At 41.0% G+C, this 25,204-nt stretch overlaps 1 long non-coding RNA gene across 1 annotated transcript in view; it reads left to right on the forward strand.

Moving 5' to 3' along the window:
* Nucleotides 1-6,199: 6,199 nt before the first annotated feature.
* LOC127051570 (uncharacterized) overlaps nucleotides 6,200-25,204 on the forward strand; it is an 894,592-nt gene continuing 875,587 nt past the window's right edge. The window contains exon 1 of the long non-coding RNA XR_007774523.1: nucleotides 6,200-6,486. This is a non-coding gene — a long non-coding RNA (uncharacterized LOC127051570). The remainder of the gene's footprint in view (nucleotides 6,487-25,204) is intronic.

Raw genomic sequence — 25,204 nt, forward strand, 5'->3', positions numbered from 1 at the left:
GCGAGTGCTTAAGTGATTATCTGAATCAGGACCTAAGAGCTGAATATATAAGGGAGCAGCAATTAATGATAAATAGTGTGCGTACCTTTATTTTTCAACTATGCTAAGTATGTTTTATACACTATGTGATGTACTCCATCAGACAGATCCTTTTAAGAATTATGAATTCCTCTCTCAATTACATGCCCACAACTGAGGGCAGAATTATTGCTCACTTCAGCCACCAAGACCCGTAAACAATAATATCAAGGCAACATGTGGAGGGAAAAGAAACCCATTTAAAACTGTATCGTCTGAAATCTGACCTCAATTATATCTCTTTAACACATGTTCTGAAACAGGTATAGTGAAATCACACTAGGGATTGAGTGATGTAGTGTGGCGTACCTGCAGTACTTTACGCAGAAGAAATAGTAGTAGAAATATAAAGTAGAGTGCTATGCAGGAGGGTACCAACTGCACCACAAAGCTTAGGAAGAAACTGATTTAGAGTAGAATATTTCACACCTTATTGTGGGATGGATGGAGTTTCCAGAATTCTTTCTTGCACCAAAGTCAAAGGATCCATTCTTAAGAGACCTTCTCACTAATGATGCCGGGGCAAAGATACTTCTGGAGTAGCTTAATGCCATTCCTAATGTGAGAAGGTCATAATATCCTCTTCCTTTCAGGATTGAGGTCCACATGGAAGAAAGCATCCCTATTTAGGACAGCATTTAAGCCTGTTCTTAAGTACCACTGCTGTCCTGAATAGGGATGTTTTATGCACGTGAATAAGTGCTTTCCTGAATGGAGCCCTGAGCACAACAGAGTTTAAGGCCAGAAGGGATCGTTAGTCAGCTAGTTTGGCCTCCTGTATATCCCAGGCCACAGAGGTTCAAACAGTTACTGTGGTGTGTTTTTGTTTGTTTAAAGCAAATCTCCCAGAAGGTCTTGCTGCCTCTTCTATAGCCCTCACAGTCCTTTCCAGGCTGAGAAGAAAAACACGGAGCTCAGAACCCAAACTTAGTTGGCTTACATGGCAGAATGAAGAAGGCTTTTCGATGAATAAATGTTCGGTGATATGTAAACATCTAAAATGTGATCATTCTTGGGAGCTGGACAAGAAATATGGACTTGCCAGACAAGGAGCTGCTCATCATGGGCTAGAAATCTGGAATACTTCTAAACATAACAATTTTATTTTAGTACAACTGTCACAAAAATGCCCCATTTATTTAGTTTTCCTTAAAATATTGCATCAGGGTATACATCTGAGATGCCACTCCTCATTTACAACATTTAGAGGTTTGTCTAAAAACATAATTGGACATCTGCACAGAACAGAAAACCCCAGAGTTGCTGCTTTAATGCCGTCCCTCGATGGAACAGCAGAAACATGAGCATATTTTCTTTACCAAAAAAAAAATTAATATTTAAAATGAATTCTGTGAAGCTCAAGAATTTGCATCTTGAATTACAAGATAATGGACTACTTTATAAGCCTTCTTAGTAGTCTGCAGAACTAAGATAGGCTACAATGTTAACCTCTTTGTCTACTTTATCATAATTAATAACTTATACCACATGAGCTATTTAAAATCATGAGACAGTTGTTACATGGCAGCCACTTGTATTGCTGGGAATAACCATTCATACAAAATGACTGAAATAAATAACTTTGTTATATACCTTTATCCTTACATAGCACTTCTGATTTTCAAATACAAGAAAGAACACAGAGGGCCTGCAATATAGGTAGATAGTAATATCAACATGTTACAGGTGAGTAAATTGGGGCAAAAAGAGTGCGAGGCCAAAATGTTCAACTTAAGTGCCTAACATTAAGCATCTAAATCAGGGCCGTCCATAGGATTCCTAGAGAAGGGCAACAAAGGTGTAACAAGATTATGGAGATCAACAGATGGCTCAGGCAGGGCTTTGGGATGTATGGCCATTGGGAAGCATTTAAGGACAGAAGACTGTTCTCTCGGGATGGACTTCACTTGAGCAAGGAGGGAAATAGACTTCTAGGATGGAGGCTCGCCGAACTGATTAAGAGAGCTTTAAACTAGGAAGTTGTGGGAGATGGTTGGGAGATGTCCATGAGATCTCCACGCTGGAATGTAACCTTGAGAGGGAAGTAAACAAAGTAAGAGGGGATACAGCCGTGGACAGAAGAATTGACATAAGGAGGAAGGGTAGTGTAGATAGCAGACTAACAGGTGATGCTGGTGGTAGAATGTCTGTGCCTAACAGGGTAAAGAATGTCAGTGAAGCCAAACGGCAAAAATTAAGATGTCTGTATACTAATGCGAGGAGCCTAGGGAACAAAATGGAGGAACTAGAGCTACTGGTGCAGGAAGTGAAACCGGATATTATAGGGATAACAGAAACATGGTGGAATAGTAGTCATGACTGGAGTACAGGTATTGAAGGCTATGTGCTGTTTAGAAAAGACAGAAATAAAGGCAAAGGTGGTGGAGTAGCATTGTACATCAATGAGGAGGTTAACTGTAAAGAAATAAGAAGGGATGGAATGGACAAGACAGAGTCTGTCTGGGCAAAAATCACACTGGGAAAGAAAGCTACTAGAGCCTCCCCTGAGATAGTTCTTGGGGTGTGCTACAGATCCCCGGGATCTGATTTGGATATGGATAGAGACCTCTTTAATGTTTTTAAGGAAGTAAACACTAATGTGTGATCATGGGAGACTTTAACTTCCCAGATATAGACTGGAGGACAAGTGCTAGCAAGAATAATAGGGCTCAGATTTTTCTGGATGTGATAGCAGATGGATTTCTTCACCAAGTAGTTGAAGAACCAACAAGAGGGGATGCCATTTTAGATTTGGTTTTGGTGAGTAGTGAGGACCTCATAGAAGAAATGGTTGTAGGGGACAAGCTTGGTTCGAGGGATCATGAGCTAATTCAGTTCAAACTAGATGGAAGGATAAACAAAAATAGATCTGGGACTAGGGTTTTTGACTTCTCGAGGGCTAACTTTAAAGAATTAAGGAAATTAGTTAGGGAAGTGGATTGGACTGAAGAATTTGTGGATCTAAATGTGGAGGAGGTCTGGAATTACTTTAAGTCACAGTTGCAGAAACTATCGGAAGCCTGCATCCCAAGAAAGAGGAAAAAAACCATAGGCAGGAGTTGTAGACCAAGCTGGATGAGCAAGCATCTCAGAAAGGTGATTAAGAAAAAGCAGAAAGCCTACAAGGAGTGGAAGAAGGTTGGGATTAGCAAGGAAAGCTACCTTAGTGAGGTCAGAACGTGTAGGGATAAAGTGAGAAAGGCTAAAAGCTGAGTAGAGTTGGACCTTGCAAAGGGAATTAAAACCAATAGTAAAAGATTCTATAGCCATATAAATAAGAGGAAAACAAAGAAAGAAGAAGTGGGACCGCTAAACACTGAGGATGGAAAGGAGGTTAAGGATAACCTAGGCATGGCCCAATATCTAAATAAGTACTTTGCCTCAGTCTTTAATAAGGCTAATGAGGAGCCTAGGGATAATGGAAGGATGACAAATGGGAATGAGGATATGGAGGTGGATATTACCACATCTGAGGTAGAAGCCAAACTTGAACAGCTTAATGGGACAAAATCGGAGGGCCCAGACAATCTTCATCCAAGAATATTAAAGGAACTGGCGCATGAAATTGCAAGCCCATTAGCGAGAATTTTTAATGAATCGGTAAAACTCAGGGGTTGTACTGTATGACTGGAGAATTGTTAACTTAGTTCCTACCTTTAAGAAAGGGAAAAAACGTGATCCGAGTAACTATAGGCCTGTTAGTTTGACATCTGTAGTACGTAAGGTCTTGGAAAAAATTTTGAAGGAGAAAGTAGTTAAGGACATTGAAGTCAATGGTAATTGGGACAAATTACAACATGGTTTTACTAAAGGTAGATCGTGCCAAACCAGCCTGATCTCCTTCTTTGACAGAGGTGACAGATTATTTAGAAAAAGGAAATGCAGTAGACCTAATTTACTTCGATTTTACTTTAATTTACTTCGATTTTAGTAAGGCATTTGACACGGTTCCACATGGGAAATTATTAGTTAAATCAGAAAAGATGGGAATCAATATGAAAATTGAAAGGCGGATAAGGAACTGGTTAAAGGGGAGACTACAACAGGTAGTGCTGAAGGGTGAACTGTCAGGCTGGAAGGAGGTTACTAGTGGAGTTCCTCAAGGATCGGTTTTGGGACCAATCCTAACCTTTTTATTACTGACCTTGGGACAAAAAGCGAGAATGTGCTAATAAAGTTTGCAGATGACACAAAGCTAGGGGATATTGCTAACACAGAGAAGGACCGGGATATCATACAGGAAGATCTGGATGACATTGTAAACTGGAGTAATAGTAATAGGATGAAATTTAATAGTGAAAAGTGCAAGGTCATGCACTTAGGGATTAATAATAAGAATTTTAGATATACATTGGGGACGCATCAGTTGGAAGCAACAGAAGAGGAGAAAGACCTTGGAGTATTGGTTGATCACAGGATGACTATGAGCCGCCAATGTGATATGGCCGTTAAAAAAGCTAATGCGGTTTTAGGATGCATCAGGAGAGGTATTTCCAGCAAAGATAAGGAGGTGTTAGTACCGATATATAAGGCACTGGTGAGACCTCACCTGGAATACTGTGTGCAGTTCTGGTCTCCCATGTTTAAGAAGGATGATTTCAAACTGGAACAGGTTCAGAGATGGGCTACTAGGATGATCCGAGGAATGGAAAACCTGTCATATGAAAGGAGACTCAAAGAGCTTGGCTTGTTTAGTCTAGCCAAAAGAAGGCTGAGGGGGGATATGCTTGCTCTTTATAAATATATCAGAGGGATTAATATTAGGGAGGGAGAGGAATTATTTAAGCTTAGTACCAATGTAGACACAAGAACGAATGGGTATAAACTGGACACTAGGAAGTTTAGACTTGAAATTAGATGAAGGTTTCTAACCATTAGAGGAGTGAAGTTCTGGAACAGCCTTCCAAGGGGAGTAGTGGGGGCAAAAGACATATCTGGCTTTAAGACTAAGCTTGATAAGTTTATGGAAGGGATGGTATGATGGGATAGCTTAATTTTGGCAATTGATCTTTGATTATCAGCAGATAAGTATGCCATGTGGGCGGTGATGGGATGTTGGATGGGATGGGATCTGAGTTACTGCAGAGAATTCTTTTCTGAGTGCTGGCTGGTGAGTCTTGCCCACATGCTCAGGGTTTAGCTGATCGCCATATTTGGGGTCGGGAAGGAATTTTCCTCCAGGGCAGATTGGCAGAGGCCCTGGAGGTTTTTCGCCTTCCCCTGCAGCGTGGGGCATGGGTCACTTGCTGGTGGATTCTCTGCAGCTTGAGGTCTTCAAACCACAATTTGAAGACTTCAATAACTTGGACATAGGTTAGGGGTTTGTTATAGAAGTGGATGGGTAGGGTTCTGTGGCCTGCTTTGTGCAGGAGGTCAGACTAGATGATCACATTGGTCCCTTCTGACCTTAAAGTCTATGAGTCTATGATTCAGGAGGTATGGCATCTTTGGCAGTGGGTCCCGGGGTGGAAGGACCCCCTGCAGCCGAATTGCCACCAAAGACCAGGAGCAGAAGCAGTTCCGGGGGCCCAGGCCCCGCAAGAGTTTTCCAGGGTGTCATAAACAGATAAGTAAGAGTTAATAGAACAGACGTACTTCATCTCTCTTTTACCTGTAAAGAGTTAACAAGATCAGTGAGCCAGGCTGTCACCTGACCAGAGGACCAATCAGGGGACAGGATACTTTCAAATCTTGAAGGAGGGAAGTTTGGGTGTGTGCTGTTATTTTTTGGTTGCTGTTCACTCTCGGGGCTCAGAGGGACCAGACGTGCAACCAGGTTTCTCTCCAATCTCTCCGATACAGGCTCTTATAAGTTCAGAATAGTAAGTACTAGGTGATAAGGCGAGTTAGGCTTATGTTTGTTTTCTTTATTTCCAAATGTGTATTTGGTTTCAAGGAGTTCAAATTTATATTTTGCTGAAAGGATTTTAATTTGTACTTGAATACTTAGGCTGGGAGGATATTCCCAGTGTCTATTGCTGAAAGACCCTGTACCTATTCCATCTTAAATTTACAAAGATCATTTTTAGTGTTTTTCTTTCTTTAATTAAAAGCTTTTCTTGTTTAAGAACCTGATTGTTATTTTTATTCTGGTGTGAGACCCCAGGGGACGGGGTCTGGATTCACCAGGGAATTGGTGGGGAGAAAGGAGGGAAGGGGGAGAGAGAGGCTAATTTCTCTCTGTGTTAGGATTACTGTCTCTCTCAGGGAGAGTCTGGGAGGGGGAGAGAGAAGGAGGGGGGAAGGTGCATTTTCCTCTCTGTTTTAAGATTCAAGGAGTTTGAATCACAGTGATCTTCCAGAGTAACCCAGGGAGGGGAAGCCTGGGAGAGGCAACGGTGAGGGAAAGGGTTTACTTTCCTTGTGTTAAGATCCAGAGGGTCTGGGTCTTGGGGGTCCCCGGGCAAGGTTTTGGGGGGACCAGAGTGTACCAGGCACTGGAATTCCTGGTTGGTGGCAGCGCTACAGGTTCTAAGCTGGTAATTGAGCTTAGAGGAATTCATGCTGGTACCCCATCTTTTGGATGCTAAGGTTCAGAGTAGGGGATTATATCATGACACGGGGCCCCTGGAGCGAGTGAAGGACCCTGTTCCAGGGGCCCCCAAAAAATCTCGTGGGGGCTCCTGTGGGAACCAGGGCCTGGGGAAAATTGCCCCACTTGCCCCCCACCCACCTCTGGGCAGCCCTGATCTAAATTTACATTTAACCTCTCACATAGATTATTTTGGGTGCCTAGATTTTAGTTTAGATTAAGGGTAAAATTTTCAAAGGACCTAAGGCCCAGAACCTCAGAGGATTTAGGCACATAACTTCCAGTAAAATCAATGGGAGTTGGGAGACTAAATACCTTTGAGGTGCAGGACCCAAGTGACTTAGGCACTTAGGTTTCTAAGTCTCTTTTGAAAATGGGACTTAGGCTCCTAAGTCGTTTAGGGTCTGATCCATGAAGCAACTTAGGCATCTACATCCCCGTGCGTGGTACCACTGCAATCCATGAAACTCCCACTTGGCTGCTGACTAACCCTGCTAGATGCCTAAACTCACTTGGTGCAGAACTTTTCTCTGTAACAGCTCTCTAGGCACCTAAGTTTTAGACCCTGGGGCATGCACACTGCTGCCTCACTCTACATGCCCAACTCTGCTGAAGCTCAGAACCAGGGGAGGAGGGGGGAGCGCTATCCGGTAGATGGCCTCTGAGCAATATCCAGCTGTAGGACGAGGAGTGGCTGCTGTTGCTACCAACCTTACAACTCTTAGCCCAGTTAGAGCACTCACCTGCAACATGAGACACTCAGGCTCAATTTCCTCCTCTCTACCAGAGAGAGAGAAGGGATTTGAACAGGGGTCTCCTACCTCTCAGGAGAGTGCTCTAACTGGAATATCATAATGGGGGGGGGGCAGGTCCCCTCAGTCTCTTCAGTTGAAGCTGTTCCACTGTGGATAAATAACGAAAAAGTGATTGGGATAGCATGACTGGACCCAGGGTCTCCCTCCTCCCACCATTGGACTACAGAATCATTCTCACTTGCTCTCTCTCTCTGGCCCATTGACAACTGAAATATTTATCCACAGTGGAACAGCTTCAACAGGAGAGATTGAGGGATTTACCCCACATCAGAATATCCCACCAGAATGGCCAGAGCACTAGCCTGAGAGGTGGGAGGCCCCTCTTCAAAGAGAGGGGAATTGAACTAGGATCTCCCACATCCCAGGTGAAGACTCTAAGCACTAGTATAAAAGTTATAAGGTCTCCTCCCCCACCCTCTGTTTTGTGCGTAGCGAGGCAGGAACCAAACTCATTCCTACAGGAAATGCCTTCTACGTCCAAATGCACCTGTCTTCAGGTGGTTGGTTCTTGTTTGTGGATCGCTAAGCAGAGATAGGTTCCTTTTTGAAGCCCAGATTTAGGTACTTAACTCAGAGAGGATGGGGGTTAGGATTCACCCTTCTGGTTGGTATTTCCTAATGGCTAGCTGAGGTGGCTCCACCCCTAGTCTGCTGGTTTTTGTGGATTACAGGTGACTCTCTCTCTTACATGCCTATCTCTCCGCACTCATTGTATGGGCAGCTGAGGTACCTAACTCAGTCTCTGTGAACCATAATGTTGTTCCTGTAATTTTCTAGGCACCTACATGTAAGGTGCTGTGATGCTCAGCATTGCATGCCCAGGTCTGTTTGTGGATCCCAGGGTGAGGTCCTTTTGAAAATTTTACTCTAAGGGTAGGTCTACACAGCTCATAGCAGCGAGCCTTCCAGCCTGGGTCGAGAGACTCGGGCTTGCAGGACTCACATCGGCACTCTAAAAATAGTTGTGTGAACAGCGCTTTGAAGTTGCAGCTCAGGCTATGAAGCCAAACCTCTTCTCTAGGCTTCAGAGACAGAGCCACAATGTCTACACAGCTATTTTTAGCATAGTAGCACAAGCTCCATGAACCCAAGGGAACAGCTACAATGTGGGGGCGGGGGGCGCGGAATACAGACCCGCAGCAGCAATTCTCAGAGCCTGGGCCAATGGACTCGCGTTCACAGGAGTCACACTGAGGGGCTAAAATTAGCAATTTAGACATAAAGCTTGGGATGGAGCCCAGTCTCTGAAACCCAGTGACAGGGGAGGGTCTCAAATCCCTGGCTCCAGCCCAATCCCGAACATCTACACTGGCATTTTTAACTCCACAGTGCGAACATGAATCAGCTGACCCAGGCTCTGAGCCTTGCTGATGAGGTGTGTGTTTGGTTTTGGTTTTTGCTGTATAGCCATACCCCAAGTCTGTCAACCCAGCCTAGGAGGCCTGCTGCTGTGGGCTGTGAGACATACCCTAAGAGCCTAACTGTAGGTGCTTAACCTTGACAATTTTAGCCTTTTCAAGGTCACTCAGGGTGTCAGTGGCGGTGCTAGGAATAGAAGTGAGGCATTTTCACTCCCATGATCTAAGCTCTACACAAAGTTCCACTTGCAAAATTTCAGTTTGGAGAATGCAGCTGTTGGTATTGCTCTCTCTCAAAGGTTAAGCAAGCTACTTGCTCACCATTCGATAATGTTGTATCATCAGCAGCATATGTGACGATGTACAGTAGGTAACTATCAAACAAGTAGATAGTTCCTGCCATAAAGAACACATATCTAAAAACATGAGTGGTTACAACAAAGCATAGTCCAACACAGAACAGAGTAGGGTATGGTCATTAGAGCTGGAATGCTGAAGAGTTTAATCATTAATACGTGTCTAAATAGCATGTAACAGTATGAAGAGGTCGGTTCAAAAGTTGGGCCTCAGTCACAGTGTAATTGTATTGCACCTCTTCTAAAATGAAAAAGGGAATAAACTCAAAGCTGAGAGAGATTCACCAGCTCTTGGTTTTAGTGCAAAAATAAATACTGATTCCTTTTGCCAGAATTAGGTGAGTTACATTCGTTCCTTGTATTCCAGCAGAAACAAATATCTGTCGGCATCATTAGACATGGAACTTTGTCACAAGAGTGTGAGAGAATCGTTCCATATTTAGTTGGCTTTTCAGCCTGTTTGCATGTCTAAAACTGTGCTGATCTTAGGGAGTTTATTTCAGCTGAAGTGAGCTTGCTTGGCTCCCTGTCGAACAAGGCTGTTAGGCAAGACAGCTGCATGTCATTTGTTTTAATTTGTTGATACTAAAAATCCTTGCATTTGTAACTGATGGGAGGCAGAATATGTAATTCCTCAGTGCAGGACTTAGAGCATTCTTAGCTGTGCGATTTCAGACCAGAATGCACTGAACGAATGCTAAATTAATAGGAAGTCAGAGACTTGGTAATTCTCATATTAAAAGAAATCTGATTTTATGTTTTGGTAGTAATATTTGGAGACATCTTTAAAGTATAGAATAGTGGAGGTTTGAGAGACTGAGATGCTGCAGGAGGAAAAAAGAAGGCTGCAAACAGAAGTGTAAAATTCTACCTCACAACATAATATTTCATATATGCCCTGTTAAGCTTCTGAACAAATTACTTAAGTACCAAGGTTTTATATTATTACTCAAAATAGATACTATAGCCAGCTTAATATCCAAGCAAAGAACATTTCCATACCTGTCTGCCTAACAGGCATCAAACAATCTGCCTTATTTCTGCTAATATTATTGCTAATAGGCATAGAAATGTTAAGAAAATTAGAAAAGTCTTTACTAGGCAAGAACATAATGGTTCTGACTACAGTACTTTACTACCTGGTAAAGCATAGATGCATCTTATTTTGTTCCATATTGTAGCTTTCCTAGATATTATTAATAATCATCTTCTAATTTCAACCAAAGAGTTGTTTTATCTATTCCCACGTTTAAAGAAATGTGACTGCTCAATGAATATACTGGTGTGGGGGTCTATTTTTCAATATGAGGTACTTTACTTATTATAGGAAAATGTTGAAGCTAAAGATACACTGAAATGCAGATTGAATTCCCCTTGCTAGTCATTTATCCCTCTGTTAACCCCATCAGTACTAATTTTTACTTTAGTCATACATTGAGATTTTGCAAGTTTTCTACCTACCAAAAGCTCTTGTATTGGTTGAAGGGTGTACAGCCCTGTGAAGATGTACAATATCATATTATTGAATTCTGAGGTCTGACAAATTAATTTAGACTTAAATCTTAAACAACAATATATTCTTATTCATTTTGACATAGCACCTAGAGACCGATCAGATCAGGGTTCTATAGTGCTAGTTGCTGAAGACACAGAGTAGAATAACAATCCCTGACCCAAAGAGAATACAAGCTAAAAGACAAGACATGACAGGTGGATGGGACATACAAGAGGGGGTTGGAGGAGATGGAGTAACAAAAATAATAGGACTGCACAATTCTTAACCAATCAGGAGCAGTAACCACATGTTGTCACCTGTTTAGCCATAATCTGCTTGCAGTTTTCTGTACGCATTACAGAACATGAGAGTTTTGAGGAGGGACTTGAAGGGAGATAAAGTGTCTTTACAGATTTTGTATTCAAGCATGCATGTCAGCCTTTATACACATACTGTAAGACTAACTGTAGCTGGAGAACACAAATGCAGACTTTTTATTTTTTGTGCCCTGGTACATGCCAATCCTATTTCTTAGTTTTCTTTCATTTTAAGTTTTTGGGTCACATTCAGAGAAAAACCTCACATGTATTCCTTCAGTGTTGTTGGGATTTTTTTTTCTGCTGCAGTGTTTTGCCAACTTGTAGGCAGGCTGTATTAGCCTAAGGGGAATGGGGCAGAGGAGAACAGCATTGGTGAAGAAAGTTGTATGCCCTGGATCTGCCAATCTCCAGTGCAAATGTGTTCTTGCAGCCATGACTAATGCAGCGAATGGCTGCTTGAAAGCCAGAGACCTTCTGTCCCTGCTGTAACAGCAGCACCTAATGCAGTCAGCCACAGGAGCAGCTCACATGTACAGTACAGGGCTGCAGGCTCACAGTCTGTTCCCATGACACTCATCTAAGCTGCAATATTGTATGAGTTTGGCCTCTCAGAGCCTCCAATGGATACCCTCCCCCCACCAAGCATCATGGAGCCTTTTGATGAGAGAGGAACAGAGAGGAAAAAGAGAGGAGAGAGTGAGGCCACATAGTAAGAGAGGAAAAAATGAGAAATCATTCATCCCAAACAAATTCAGAGGTGGAAAAGTGACAGGAAAAAATAGTTTGGGACTGTATTTTATGGCCTTACTTGATTTGTTGAAAACAAGAGTTCAGCAACAGAAATCCAAAACTGCAGTCATAACTGGTGCCAAACTCCCACTGGTGTCACAGGGAGCTTTGCCTGAGCAGTGTAGGGTCAGACCACCGTGTCTAAACAGGAATGATATATGTTTAATTTTGGATAATTGGCATTAAAAATCTTTCAGCAGTTAGTTGGTTAACAGGATACACATACACTACCACTGCAATTTTAAATCTTTTTTTTTTTTACAGTATCATCTGAAGGCAGCCAGTGCCAACGTGGACCATTAAAATTCAATCTAGTAATTACACTACTACCGTATTAAACAAAAGAAATGTACAAGTCAGGCTATATAACATCACTGAAGAACAATAGAAATGCCTACCGATAGTGTAACATAGAAATGCACAATTAAAAGAATACAAAAGATTCCCTTATTAATTGTATTCTTGTAACAGCTAACTTGGCATTATGATGACATGCACATTTTATTATTAGATATGCCTGGTTCCTTTTGCATAATTCTAGGCTTTTGGCTAGGTTTACCTACAGCTATTCCAAAATGTGATCACATATGAAATTAGGTGTCATCCATGAGGATTTCACTTGGCAGGCAAAGGCAATGCTGAGAACTCTGGGTATTTAGCCCTATCGATCTAGGTATTTATAAAGCCCTCACCACTGCAGTATCTGGATACCTGGGAAAAGGGAGGGCATCTTGTTATTAAACATTAATCCCCTCCATTAATTACTGTTATTTATTACTTGTATTGATTTTACAAACAGATGCAGGGGTTTATTATTTAGTAACAGGAGGCACTTCTATTCCTCTGGATCCTTAGCATTTCTAGTGACTGCAAGATTAAATTAAGGAGCAACTGTAGTGGGTTCTCAACCTCACCCAGGAAGCTAGTGCCTATGGAATGAGGCATTGAGAATGGAGTTAAATATATTAGAAGTCAGGATTCAGGAGGCAAAAGAAAGGGCTCTCCCCAATTTGGGGGGGAAATGAGAATTTAATTTTGATTTAATGAGACAAAAATTGTATTATAAGGGGAACTGGCTATTTAGGTTGCTTCACACTTCATTATAAAAGATTCTTGCAGCCATTTTCTGAGGACCTCTAACAGCCTCCTTTGTTTGCAGCAGGCCTTTGAAATTCAGCAGAAAGAACACACTTTGGCCAGAGAAGAGCCTTTTTTCTGTCCCATGCAGTTTAATTGAGCTATAAACTGTGAGAATTGCTATTTCCTTGCTGTTACTTGCATTCCTCAGGAGAACATCGGCAATGTGTCAAAGCAATAACTGAACAAGTGCATTCTAAAAAGCCAGGCCCATGCTGCCCCCAGAGCAGCAGCAGCACACATTGGAGCTGTGCTGTCTCTCTTCTGTCCTCCCCAGGGGAGAAAAGAGCTGGGCTCCCCTGACAATGCCAGTTGGACCTAGCAATAGTCCTAGTGGCCCATCCCTGACCTCTGGACACTCCACGTGGGACAGTAGCTCCCCCTACATCCAGAAGCAGGGAGAGACAGTGAGCCTGGGCTCCCTCTGACCATGCCATGAATCCAATATATGGCCTCATTAGCCCTTCCTACACTTTGGGTGGACCACATGGTGCAGAACCCCCTCCCCCATCTCCTGGATGGGGGAAAACGAGAAAGCCAGGCTGGGTTCCCCTTGACCATCACTCCAGACCCAGCACCTGGCCCTTGCAGCCTATGCCCCTATGGGATAACAGCCTTCTCCTGCTGCTAGATAATATAGATAATCCGACAGCTCAAGCTACACTGCAGCACTGAAGGTTCAAGTTTCAAATTCTACCGATCATGCAGCCATGGGGGAGGGGATGCTTCAGGTTTCAGCACATAACAACATTAGTTATCAGTTATCATTTTTCCTTTAAAAATATCCAGGAAATTACACACAAAACATGATGTTAAAAGAATGTTACTAAGGTTGTAAAATCAAGCATTCAAAGTTAGGAAATGCCAGATTTAAGGTTGCTTGTGCGACACTAATCTGCCTTCCCCCTTCTGCACGTGCATTAGGATATACTCTTTATTTACACTATCACCTATTATTTTTCTCCATAGGTCAGTATCTAAGAGGTGTATATTTATTGCCTTTTATCAAGGAAAGGACATTCCCAGATGCAAACAATTTCCATCGGCCTAAATCCTCCTCCTTCCCTCAGGACCTGAGAAAAGACATGGGTCTTGTACTGTGCCCTATAAATCAACAAACCTGAGCTCTATTACACCACTAGGGGCAGTGAATTCTGGAGCCCTTTTAGCCCTCAGCTAGGGATTCTTTGTTCCAAAACCACAGGCAGTTAAGTCATGAGATAGTTAGTTTACGTGCTGCAGCTAGGGTGACCAGATGTCCTGATTTTATAGGGACAGTCCCGATACTTGGGACTTTGTCTTATATAGGCACCTATTACCCCCTACCCCCATCCCGATTTTTCACACTTGCTGTCTGGTCACCCTGTAACTGATATTGGGCAAGAGGAGGCTCCAAGCTAGACAGGACCAAAGCTACACAGGGCTTTATTGGTCAATCTTAATGCTTTGAAATGCAATGGGAAGCAAATAGAAAACCAGTGCAGTTATCAAAGAAATGTTATAATATGATCCTTGTGACTAATACTACATAACTAGTAGGCAGCTGCATTCTGCATGACCTTTGGTTTCAAAATGCTTTTCAAATATAACCCCAAGTATAGCACATAACAGTCACAGAGTCTAGAAGCAATAGTGGTAAAACCTACCATGGAAAGATCTGAGTCCAATGGGAAAGGCTGCAAACACCTTGCTAGATGCAGGTGACACAAGTCACTTTCAGTCGCTGATACCATGAGGGATTCCAGGAGCCGTTGGAGGTACAAGAGCAGACCCAAACAATGACTGTCTTGGACAAAGGTTGGCTAGACTCCAATGGAATGGAGAATGAGCTGGCGATATGCCCATTAAAACTGAGGCAACTGGATATATGAAAGCTGTTATCTTCAAAGCATGATCCTGAATACCTTACCTGCTGCAGCAGTATATAAGGGCTAGAGCAGAGAGGAGAATGCTTCCATGCATTGTTTGGTAGGTCAGTGGATAAAGGGGAACACAATGGATCAAGGGCTGAACTCTTTGAACCACAAAAAATTAGTTTCAAAAGCAGATTAAGTGTTCCCATTAAATCAACAGATTGCTGTTGATTTGACAGCTATTATCTGGACCTGAACGTTCAGTGACAATTTGGGTGATAAATTCTCTGCTGACAATTTTACACATAAAATGCCATGGATGACTTTGTTGTAAATTTATTTTTTGATCCTGAAATATCCCAGAGGTTGCCAGTGTGTTAGATTCTCTATAGAGAACATGTCTGTAGTAATTTCCAACATGGCATTTTATGATTACAAATATTTCAGGATTTAGAAAGATTTTCATGAGTAAACAGGTGGTCATCCAAATGCTAGCGAACAATAATAGTAGTGTGAAAGCTTTCTTAACACTCTTTGTATTATTTTTGTATTGCTCTAACAGCTCAAATCCTAGCGTAGGAGTAGGCAACCTATGGCATGGGTGCCAAAGGCGGCACGCGAGCTGATTTTCAGTGTCACTCACACTGCCCGGGTCCTAGCCACGGTCCGGGGGCTCTGCATTTTAATTTAATTTTAGATGAAGCTTCTTAAACATTTTTTAAACCTTATTTACTTTACAGACAACAATAGTTTAGTTAGATATTATAGACTTATAGAAAGAGACCTTCCAAAAACGTTAAAATGTATTACTGGCACATGAAGCCTTAAATTAAAGTGAATAAATGAAGACTCGGCACAGCACTTCTGAAAGGTTGCCGAGCCCTGTCCTAGAGTAACTAACTGGTGAATATATACTCTCCCAGCCTTGATGTTTTCACTGTAAAACAGAAAACAGCCAGATGCTGCTATAACATCAACTTTGTCTCCTCTCATACTATGTGGTTGTTTTGCCTGCCTCTAAACAATGGCTCTGGTAATAGGCATTGTGACCTCTGCTGATAGGCTGCTGTGCCTGCATGGACCACAATGCAGTACTGGGGCCAAGGTTGCTTATCTCTGTGATGAGTTTTTGTCATAAATGAAAGCTCTGTAATTCTAAAAAGTTTATATTTTAACATACTTGCTGGATAAAGTGCTTTCCTGCATGCATAAAAAATGCACTCTACCATCTGCCTACTCATAACATTCTTCTGATCTCCGAGGTTTTGAATCAACTTCTGGAGTCAAATTCGTAACCCATTGGACTTTAGTCACAAACTTTGACATGAATTACACAGTTCCCTGAACTGAAGTCATTTCTTAAACAAACATTATCTCTGGGGGAGTAAAAGCTATTCATCACTTCCTTCCCCAAGTTATCTTCCATGCTGATTAGCACACATTGGGTAAATAAGTTACTGATGCCGAGGAGCCACACTAGCTGTTCTGCAGAAGGTGAATATAGTGCCATTTCCAATGTTGAAAATTTGAGGATGCTTGTGTTGAATTATACATTACAGACATCTTTACTCACTATGCAGTGTCTGTGTCCTAGGCCATTATCTTCATTCCTTGGGGGATTACAGGGAACTAGCAAGATGGAAGCGTAAAAAAAATGAAAAACTTGTTTGTTGCTTGAGGCATGTTTTCTTTTCTTGTTCAGCTTAGTTCAGTTTCAATGCTACACTTGATCAGGACATGCAGACAAATGAAGGAAAGACAATGGGATGGATTTAAGTGGCAGGTTGCACCTTTATTAATTTAACACTGAGAAGTGATGCTATGCCCACCCTCTGCTTTCATAGACCAGACATGGAACCCCATTGGTTCCAGCATGGGGTAACAGGGTACCTACCATGTAACCAATTGCTCAGGGAACACTTGCCTAGGACTACCCCTAGGACTCAATTTGATTCTAAATCATCTCTGCCTCCTCCCAGGTGACGGGTGGCATTACCAAGGGGGAGGAGGGCATCAGTCCGCAAAGACTTCAAGAAGCCCATTCTCCTATAGGCACAAGGTCCAGCACTTGGGACGCCACATTGCAGCACTCTCATCTTTATGCGGTTCTGTAAAATAGGATGTGATCCAATCCCTCAGCAATCTACATCATTTGTTCCCACCAAAAAGTACATGTACCATTCTGACACTGTAAGCTTTTGTGTCAGAGACTTTATTCTCTGCCTTGCTACCTCTTTATGCAATTTTGTGCTGGACCCGTCTGCAACTATATATGCTTTTACTTGCCACAGAGCTGGATTTTGGAGAAGCAGTAGCTCCACTGTGGTTTAGAAAATACACAGTTAAATGGAAGGTAGCAAGGACTGGTTAATATTGCTGAGGCCTTAATCTGGTAAACGGATGCAATTTCAATAAAAAGCTGAAACTCCTTGTCGACAGGAGCAAGGGAATTTAGCTTATTAATGAAAATAAATATTTTAGAGGCAAGGTTTTTGTGAACACTCATATTTGATGACGGTGTTACTCAAGCTCAGGCAGCCCACTTGATCATGCACTGGGTCCTTCCCAGAAGGCTTTGTTTCCACATTGGAAAAGTGCATGTCCCTGTCTTACTGTTTTCATATATGTGGATAGCTTTTTGTTGTTGTTGTTGTTATACACACACTCAGACTACCATAGAAAATTACATATAGGTAGAACTGGGCCTCACAAAGTAGATGATGCAGGTAACTGGACCCAGAATTTGACTGGCATACTACTGACCTTTTCACATCAGGATTTCTTCATATCAAGATGCGCATTATTAAGATGAAGAAATAAGCTTGTGCTAAGAAAAGCTGTTTGTTTTTAAGCAAATAATATTATTGCTGCCTATTCAAAACTTTTTAAAAAAATAGGGATAGTACTGCATTATATTTGAGAACCTCTCTTATAAAGTGCTTTATTCCCTCAAAAACTCTCATTAAGCAATTTTAAATCTAAGTTAATTTTGGACGACTGTATCAAAATTTCACATACACTGCTACCTTGATATAATGCCATCCGATATAACACGAATTTGGATATAACTTGGTAAAGCAGTGCTCCGGAGGGGACTGCGCACTCCAGTGGATCAAAGAAAGTTCAATATAACACGGTTTCACATATAATGCAGTAAGATTTTTTTGGCTCCCAAGGACAGCGTTATATTGAGGTAGAGGTGTACTTGTACAAATTGTGAATAATTGAAAAAATATTAGGGTTTGTTGCAAATATTTTGTAAAGTATAGTATATTTTTACCCATGATCATGCAATACAGTAAGAATGAAAAAAACAATAATTCTTTATACTTGGAGCCAAACAACTTCTGTGAACTGGAATAACTTTTGCTACTTCACACTCCAGTGAAACAATACCTTGACAAAATGGTTCACTGAGAACAGATGCTGGCAGTCTGGCTAGGAAGCCTGTAGCAAGTTTAAGCAACTTTGCATCTATCTGATCTAAGCCCTTTGATTGGAGTAGTGGAAAGGCCCTCAAACCCTTTTTTATGGATTAAGGTGGCAGAGGTAACATAAGCTTCCTGATTAATTTTATGGAGTGGTGGAAACTGCTGCAAGCGAAGAACCTGTTCAGTCTGGGGTTGAAGGAGGGGAAAATGGGAAGAAGAAAAGCTGGTGAAAAGTTTGCAAGTTGATCATCTCTTTAAGAACAATATTTTAGGGGTTGAGGTAAAGCAGTGTCTTCAGCAAAAAGCACACATGGGCCTATCCCCTCTCAAGACCTGGGTTCAGATCTTAAACTGTCACACACACAAAGCAGTTCAACTGCTCGGTGGTCTTCTCCTAGCCCCCATTTGTGTGCACCAGACAAACATCATATATGACAATTGCTAGGCTGCTGCTATGCTGAAACCACTGCTTGTTATACTGATCAATATTGTCTCGTTGTTTCCTGTGCTCCCCCATCTGTCTACAGCCATCTGTTGTCTCTTCTCTTGTGCTTAAGAGTGTAAGCTCATTGGGCAAGAACAGTCTTTTTGTTCTGTATTTGTACAGCACCTAACACAATGGGATCTGGCATGATGACTGAGACTCCTAGGTGGTATAATAATACTGTTTTGACACAATTGGTTGCCAGTGCCTGCTAAGGGGAAAGCCACGACTAGAGCAGCAGAAAAGATGCCGTTCAGGACTGAGGAGCCCTGGAGCCTCTTATATGGCATCTGACTGGCTAAAGTCAGAGCTCTGCTTTTCACTGTTAAAGGAAATACATTTACCTTCAACTATTTAATAGTAGAAAAAAATAGATTTCTCATAAGAGCAGTAAAGAGCAATGTTTCAACATCAAAAATGAAAAAGTGTCCATCCTTCACTGCTTCCTCCATTCATACCAATGAAATATTTGCCGAAAGTCAAAAAAGAAGTGCAAATACCACTGAAGCAAAGTCAGGCTTTTATCAAGTGAACATGGATTTTTTTTTTAAATATTCATCCTTCTCTGTTAATCTGGAATTGGGATTCCAGCACTCTACAATACATTCCTTCCTGAACTATATGAATACTGCCACTGGCCCAAAGTCCAAACAGGGACCAAATTGTGCCTACACACCCAAATGCCACTGATGTTAATGGCATTTGTATATGTGTATTTAAGGGTAAATTTTGGCTTATAGTCAGAAAGTTAACTTTATATATAGCATGAATAGCAATGCCACTGTTTTTCATCTACTGCACCTTTAAATGTAAGGGGCTGGCTTACTTGCCTTTCTCCTGGGGGTAAGGTAGCGTGGAGATTCAAAATGAAGGATCCTACAGTGATAGAGTCACATTTATTTCTCTCTCTCAGGGGGATTTTATCTTTGTTCTTCCTTTTTTTGCTGCTTTTCTTAATGTAAAATCTCTGAAATCAGTTTGGACACTGAAGCTAGTACAAAAGAAAGCAGCTCACATTACTGAGCAGGGCTTGTTTTCCCCAGGAGCATCTGACACCAGCACCCTGGGATCTGCACGGCTGGAGTTTTGAATATTCGTAGCAACATATAAAGATCTATATGTCCTGGGACCAGCCTACTTGTGAATGACCATTCTTTCTATGACATAGGGGCACAGCTGTGCAGCTGAGGTGAATGAGCTTTACTCCCCTCAATTTATTAGAGAGAATGCTGCTAGCAGGGCATTCTGTGTGAGGGGCCCAAGGCTCTGAATGAAATTTAATCTCCCGGTCCATCTCACCTCTTGGTCCAAAATAGCTCAGACTTGTTTATCTTCAGGGCACGTTGCAAACCCCCAACTTTTGGGAAGGAGGGGGAATAGAGTTGCTGGGGCTATAATAGGTGTAATCAGTGTGGATGATGTGGCTAGAATTAGACTCTTGGGAGTTTTTTCTCCCTTTTGGGGTTGCGAAGATTGCTGCCATTGGTTTGAAACTTTAATGGATGCTGAAAGCCAGTTGTGCTTTTAGAAAAATGTTCTCTTTTAAAATGCTGACAAATCTAAAGAAAGAAAAATAGAAGTCTTTTAGATTTTACTCTCTGAATCTGGAAAACATATTCTCACTGGTGAAAATAACAATTTCATCTCAGTTACCAAGTCTGGTTTACATGCCATATATTGCCCTATTGCCAGTTAGGTACAATGCAAATAACAGCTGCCTCACTGTACTGGAAACCTTTGTGACTGGCATGAAATTAACTGTGTCATTCACCATTGAACTAGCTGGCCCTGTCAATACACAGGAGGATTCCAATATGTGGTTTGTTTGCTTGTTCTCACCTTATTTTGGCAGCAGCAGCTCCACGTAACACCTATCTTGACCATATGAATCTTGATTTTTGTTGCTGAAATCTTCAAAACACTAGTTGTTGTCTTTTTTAAAGGTTTAATACATTTTGAACATGTGAAGAATGAGATTAAGTGCTAACACCATGCAGGAGACCCTGACTTTGACAGTAATCCAGGATATAATTTCATTCACATTTCAGAATAAGAAATGTAACACTGAGATACAATAGAATCCATCTCTAGGAAACAGTCTCCTTCCCAGGAGACTTAGCCTTTTAGCCAGATGTACCTATTAATGGAAACCTACAAGGATATGTTGCTAAAAAGACATTTTCAGCTTATTTTTATCAGAACATCTACTTGCAGAGAAGAATAAGCTATTTTAAACTTGCTTAAAACAATCTAAAAAAGGATAGTTATGTAATTTTGGATGTGCACAGACATCCTAGCTGCAAAGAGATGATAGTCCTTCTTTATATGGTTCTGGTAAGACTACATGTCAAATACCGTGTTCAATCCTGGGCATTTCAATACCAGGAACATTCCACAATATTGTTTTATATATTGAAGAATAAAACTTTCCTTCACCTGGTCTTTGACATCTATTCAATTCCCAGGAGTGCACCTATCAAGCTAAACGTCTGACCCTTGAAAATTAAATTACCCTCCCATAGTGAATCAGATTAAAAAATGATTTTACAAATAGGGATAATCTCAATTTATCCTGGTTTTTCAGATAAAATATTATTTAAATCCTCCCTTGTTTGAATCACCTTTTCAAGTCCTTCCTGTTTCTGCCCTTTAGAGATTTAACAACTTTTTTTGGGCAATGAGACTATACAAATATGTCAATTTATACAGGAATCATTACATCAAAAATAAAACTATCATGCTCTGGCATTTCCTTATTTTATTCCTTTATTGTTTTGCTTCATCATCCTATACTGCACTAGTGTAACAATGAGCAATAGCAACAGTGAATTAATATAGAATAAATAAAGCATCCAGAGACACCTCTTGACTATATTTCATTTTTGTCTTGGTCAAATTCTTTTAGACCTAAACTAACAAATCTATATTCAACATGTACCATATCAAATAGTTCAAAGCAGCTGTAAATTCTCAAATGTCCTCTTTTGGGAACCAGTTCTTCATCACTGAAATCACTGGGAGTTTTGCCATTGACTTCATTGATATCAGGATTGATCCTCTATTCCCTTTTGTAATAATCCACTGTTTCTCCCATGTAAATATATCTCCCAATTTGAAGACTAGCATAAAAGATTAAGGTGTTTTATACAACTTCTGGATAAACCGGAAAAACTATAGGATAAAATCCAATTTAGGAAACAATATCATTATACTGAAATAACCTTGTCAGAGTATTTTCAAATTCAATGTTTTCTTAAAAATACATGACAGAGACAGCTACCAGAATTTGAACTTTTGATACAAAACGTTGATTTAAAAAAAGCAGATTATTCCAAGTCTATGTTATATTATTTAAAAAGCAAGAGCAAAACAAATAAAGAAAAATCCTCACATTAATAGTTGGAAAGCTGATTTATAATCTCAGAGTTTAGGGAGAGAGTAAGGATAGAGACTTCTATGATGCCTTTGTGTTTGCTAACACCACGAGATGCTGCACGGGCCTTATTGAATCAACCACTCACAGGGTAATAAGAAATGGGAAATGTTAAAGCAAACCTTTTGCATTGGTGTGCTTCAGCATTCAGGAATGTGGTTGCATTATATTTGAGATATTAATTTGTTCCCAAAAGATCTAAGTTTATTCAGGTTCACTTTTATTTATTTTGGTTTATCAAAGAATCATAGAAGATTAGGATTGGAAGAGACCTCAGGGGTCATCTAGTCTAACACCCTACTCAAAGCTCAAAGAAGACTGGGACTTTGATTGGAAGAACCATCCAGAGCCATAACTATTGCACAAAAGTTTTAGGGATGCTTTGCTTATTTCCTTCTCGCAGCTTGGTTCTGTAGGGGATGAAAAACTTCCACAGAACACCCTTTTGGCAGAAACCCTTACCACTGAATGACAATGAGGCCACTGCTTGGGATGGGGGCTGTTATAGGATTGCGCTCTCGCTCTCTCTCTTTCTCTCTGTGTATCTATCTATCTATCTATGTAAATAGTAAATTAATAGATTAGGTGCCAGTAAGTGGCACTCAAAAATATGTAGCAAGTTCCTGAATTTTGTGGAATCAATAATAATTCTTGTTGGGCACTGCAAGTGCAAGCAGTTCAGTGTGGGAATCATTCTATGCAGCAGGTTGAAGATCCTTGCTTTGAGGTCAGGGTTTCTTGACTTACATGGCAAATTCAGGCCCTGCCCCAATAGAGGAATATTACAAATTCAGTCTCCCTCCATAGAGCCACCCGCTCCCAGAGATACTGCATCAAAACAGGAGACTCTGAAACCTCACTCAGTTTTATGGTAAGTGTCCATCTCCTGGCCACAGTTACATGGAAATACTGGGAGCTTTCCTTATGAAATGTGATAGCTTTCTGTGGCTATTCATTAATTTTATAATGGAGATACACCTATCTCCTAGAACTGGAAGGGACCCTGAAGGGTCACTGAGTCCAGCCCCCTGCCTTCACTAGCAGGACCAAGTACTGATTTTGCCCCAGATCCTTAGGTGGCCTTTTCAAGGATTAAACTCACAACCCTGGGTTTAGCAGACCAATGCTCAAACCACTGAGCTATCCCTCCTCCCGTCTCAAAAGAGATATATTAGAAATGAAAAGGTACAGAGAAGGTACAGATTAAGGGTATGGAACAGCTTCCATATGAGGAGAGATTAAAAAGACTGAGACTATTCAAACTGGAAAAAAGACAACCGAGGGGGGACATGATAGATATCTACAAAAACATGAATGATATGGAGAAAGTAAATAAGGAAGTGTTATTTATTTATCCCTTCACATAATAGAGGAACCAGGGATCATCCAACGAAATTAACAGGAAGCAGGTTTAAAACAAACAGAAGGAAGTACTTCACACAATCAACCTGTGGATGCAATCCCAATGCTCTGGGTATCCCTAAACCTCTGACTGCAAGTAATTCAGTCTCTTTGCTCCTACCTTAGCTATCACTTCCCCTTTCTTACTTCCTGCCCAAGTTGGATGCTGATGGTTATTAACCACATGTTCTAAAGTACTTTATTAGATTTTTTAGAAGGGATTTGATGAGGAACACATTTATCAGCCTCCCACCCTTCCAGTTCTAAGGGCAGTTTTTAGAGCTGTTTGTGTTTAGGATACCTGGGTCCTTGATATTTTAATTAAAATACCTCATGGACCTAGCCTTAGATATCAAATTAAATATTTCTGTGGATCTAATATTTTCATTAACAGCCCCTATAATCCTCACAATAAAGATTTTAGCAGTCGAATTGAATACCAAGAATAAGACAGTGTGTAAATCTCACAATAGAGACCTTACACAAGTACTTTTGCAGATATAAACAGGGAATCCCCATACCCATATACGTTTTCGATATGCAAATGTTGCTGAGGATGGTACTGTATCTCTGCCTGAATGCTTGCAGGAACACATACATCAGATAACACTTTCATGAACCATAAACACATTCCACACCTGACTCACACTCATGACTTCATAATTCAATGTAATCCAACTGTCTATGCCAACATTTTTTTATTAATTGACTCCTTGACAATCATTGATTTATTTTGGTTTTTGAAATTATCAAAAATATTAAAAATAGCTTTTTATTTAGTTTCTACATTAAATCAAGCATTTCCTAAAATCTTGTTTATTTTTTTTAAATGCCTTTCATAATAAACCTAATATCCACAGTCCAGGCACATTATCTGACTAGTTTTTATTATAACAACAAGTACAATGTAAAGGCCATAGAAACCTTGATGTTTAACATAGATGATAAAATGCATCCCTAGAAGGAAGGCTAAATTGCTTTTATGAGACTGTGGAATAGAAAATTTCCTGCTAAAATGGTCACTCTTTCATTTCTTACTTCTTCCTTTTCATAAACAATTTCTCAAACATCACTCACAGCTGAATTTTTCCACTCTGTGTGCATTCTGGGAAGGCCTCCTGCAGAGCTTTGCAGTGTAGCATGAGGGCCACTTACCCTAGCTCACGGGTCCCCAACACGGTGCCCATGGGAGCCATGGCACCCACCAACACGTCTAAGTGCACCCGCATACTGGCCGGTGGACGAGCATCCCCTGAAATGCTGCTGACAAGCTGCGTTATCCACAGGTGTGGGAATTTTGGCAGATGCTTGTCCGCCACCACGGTTCTCCGTGGCTCATCGTCTGGCACTTGCCAGATGAAAAAGGTTGGGGACCACTGCCCTAGCTGCTTTCAGCAGACTTAAGGTTAAACATTGCTATAAATTAATGATTATATCTAAGCTAAAACCAAATCATTTATTTTCAATTTGCATAAGGTAAAGCTTTTGCATGTTGCCAAAGTCTGAGGGTCATGTAAATAAAATGAGATGCTCATGATGTGAAAAGTTGACTTTGGAAGAAGTTACACAGTGGAGGATAGATAGGGACAAGCCACAGGCTTAACTTCTGTAAGCTTTATTTTTAAGAGAGTAGATTTGTTTTGTCTTAGTTTATTTTGATCATGGGTAATCCTAATTACCAATAAGTTGATTCCTCAAGGAAAACTTTGCAAAACTTTGAGG

Source organism: Gopherus flavomarginatus, chromosome 5 (assembly GCF_025201925.1).
Source record: "Gopherus flavomarginatus isolate rGopFla2 chromosome 5, rGopFla2.mat.asm, whole genome shotgun sequence".
Taxonomy (NCBI): domain Eukaryota; kingdom Metazoa; phylum Chordata; order Testudines; family Testudinidae; genus Gopherus; species Gopherus flavomarginatus.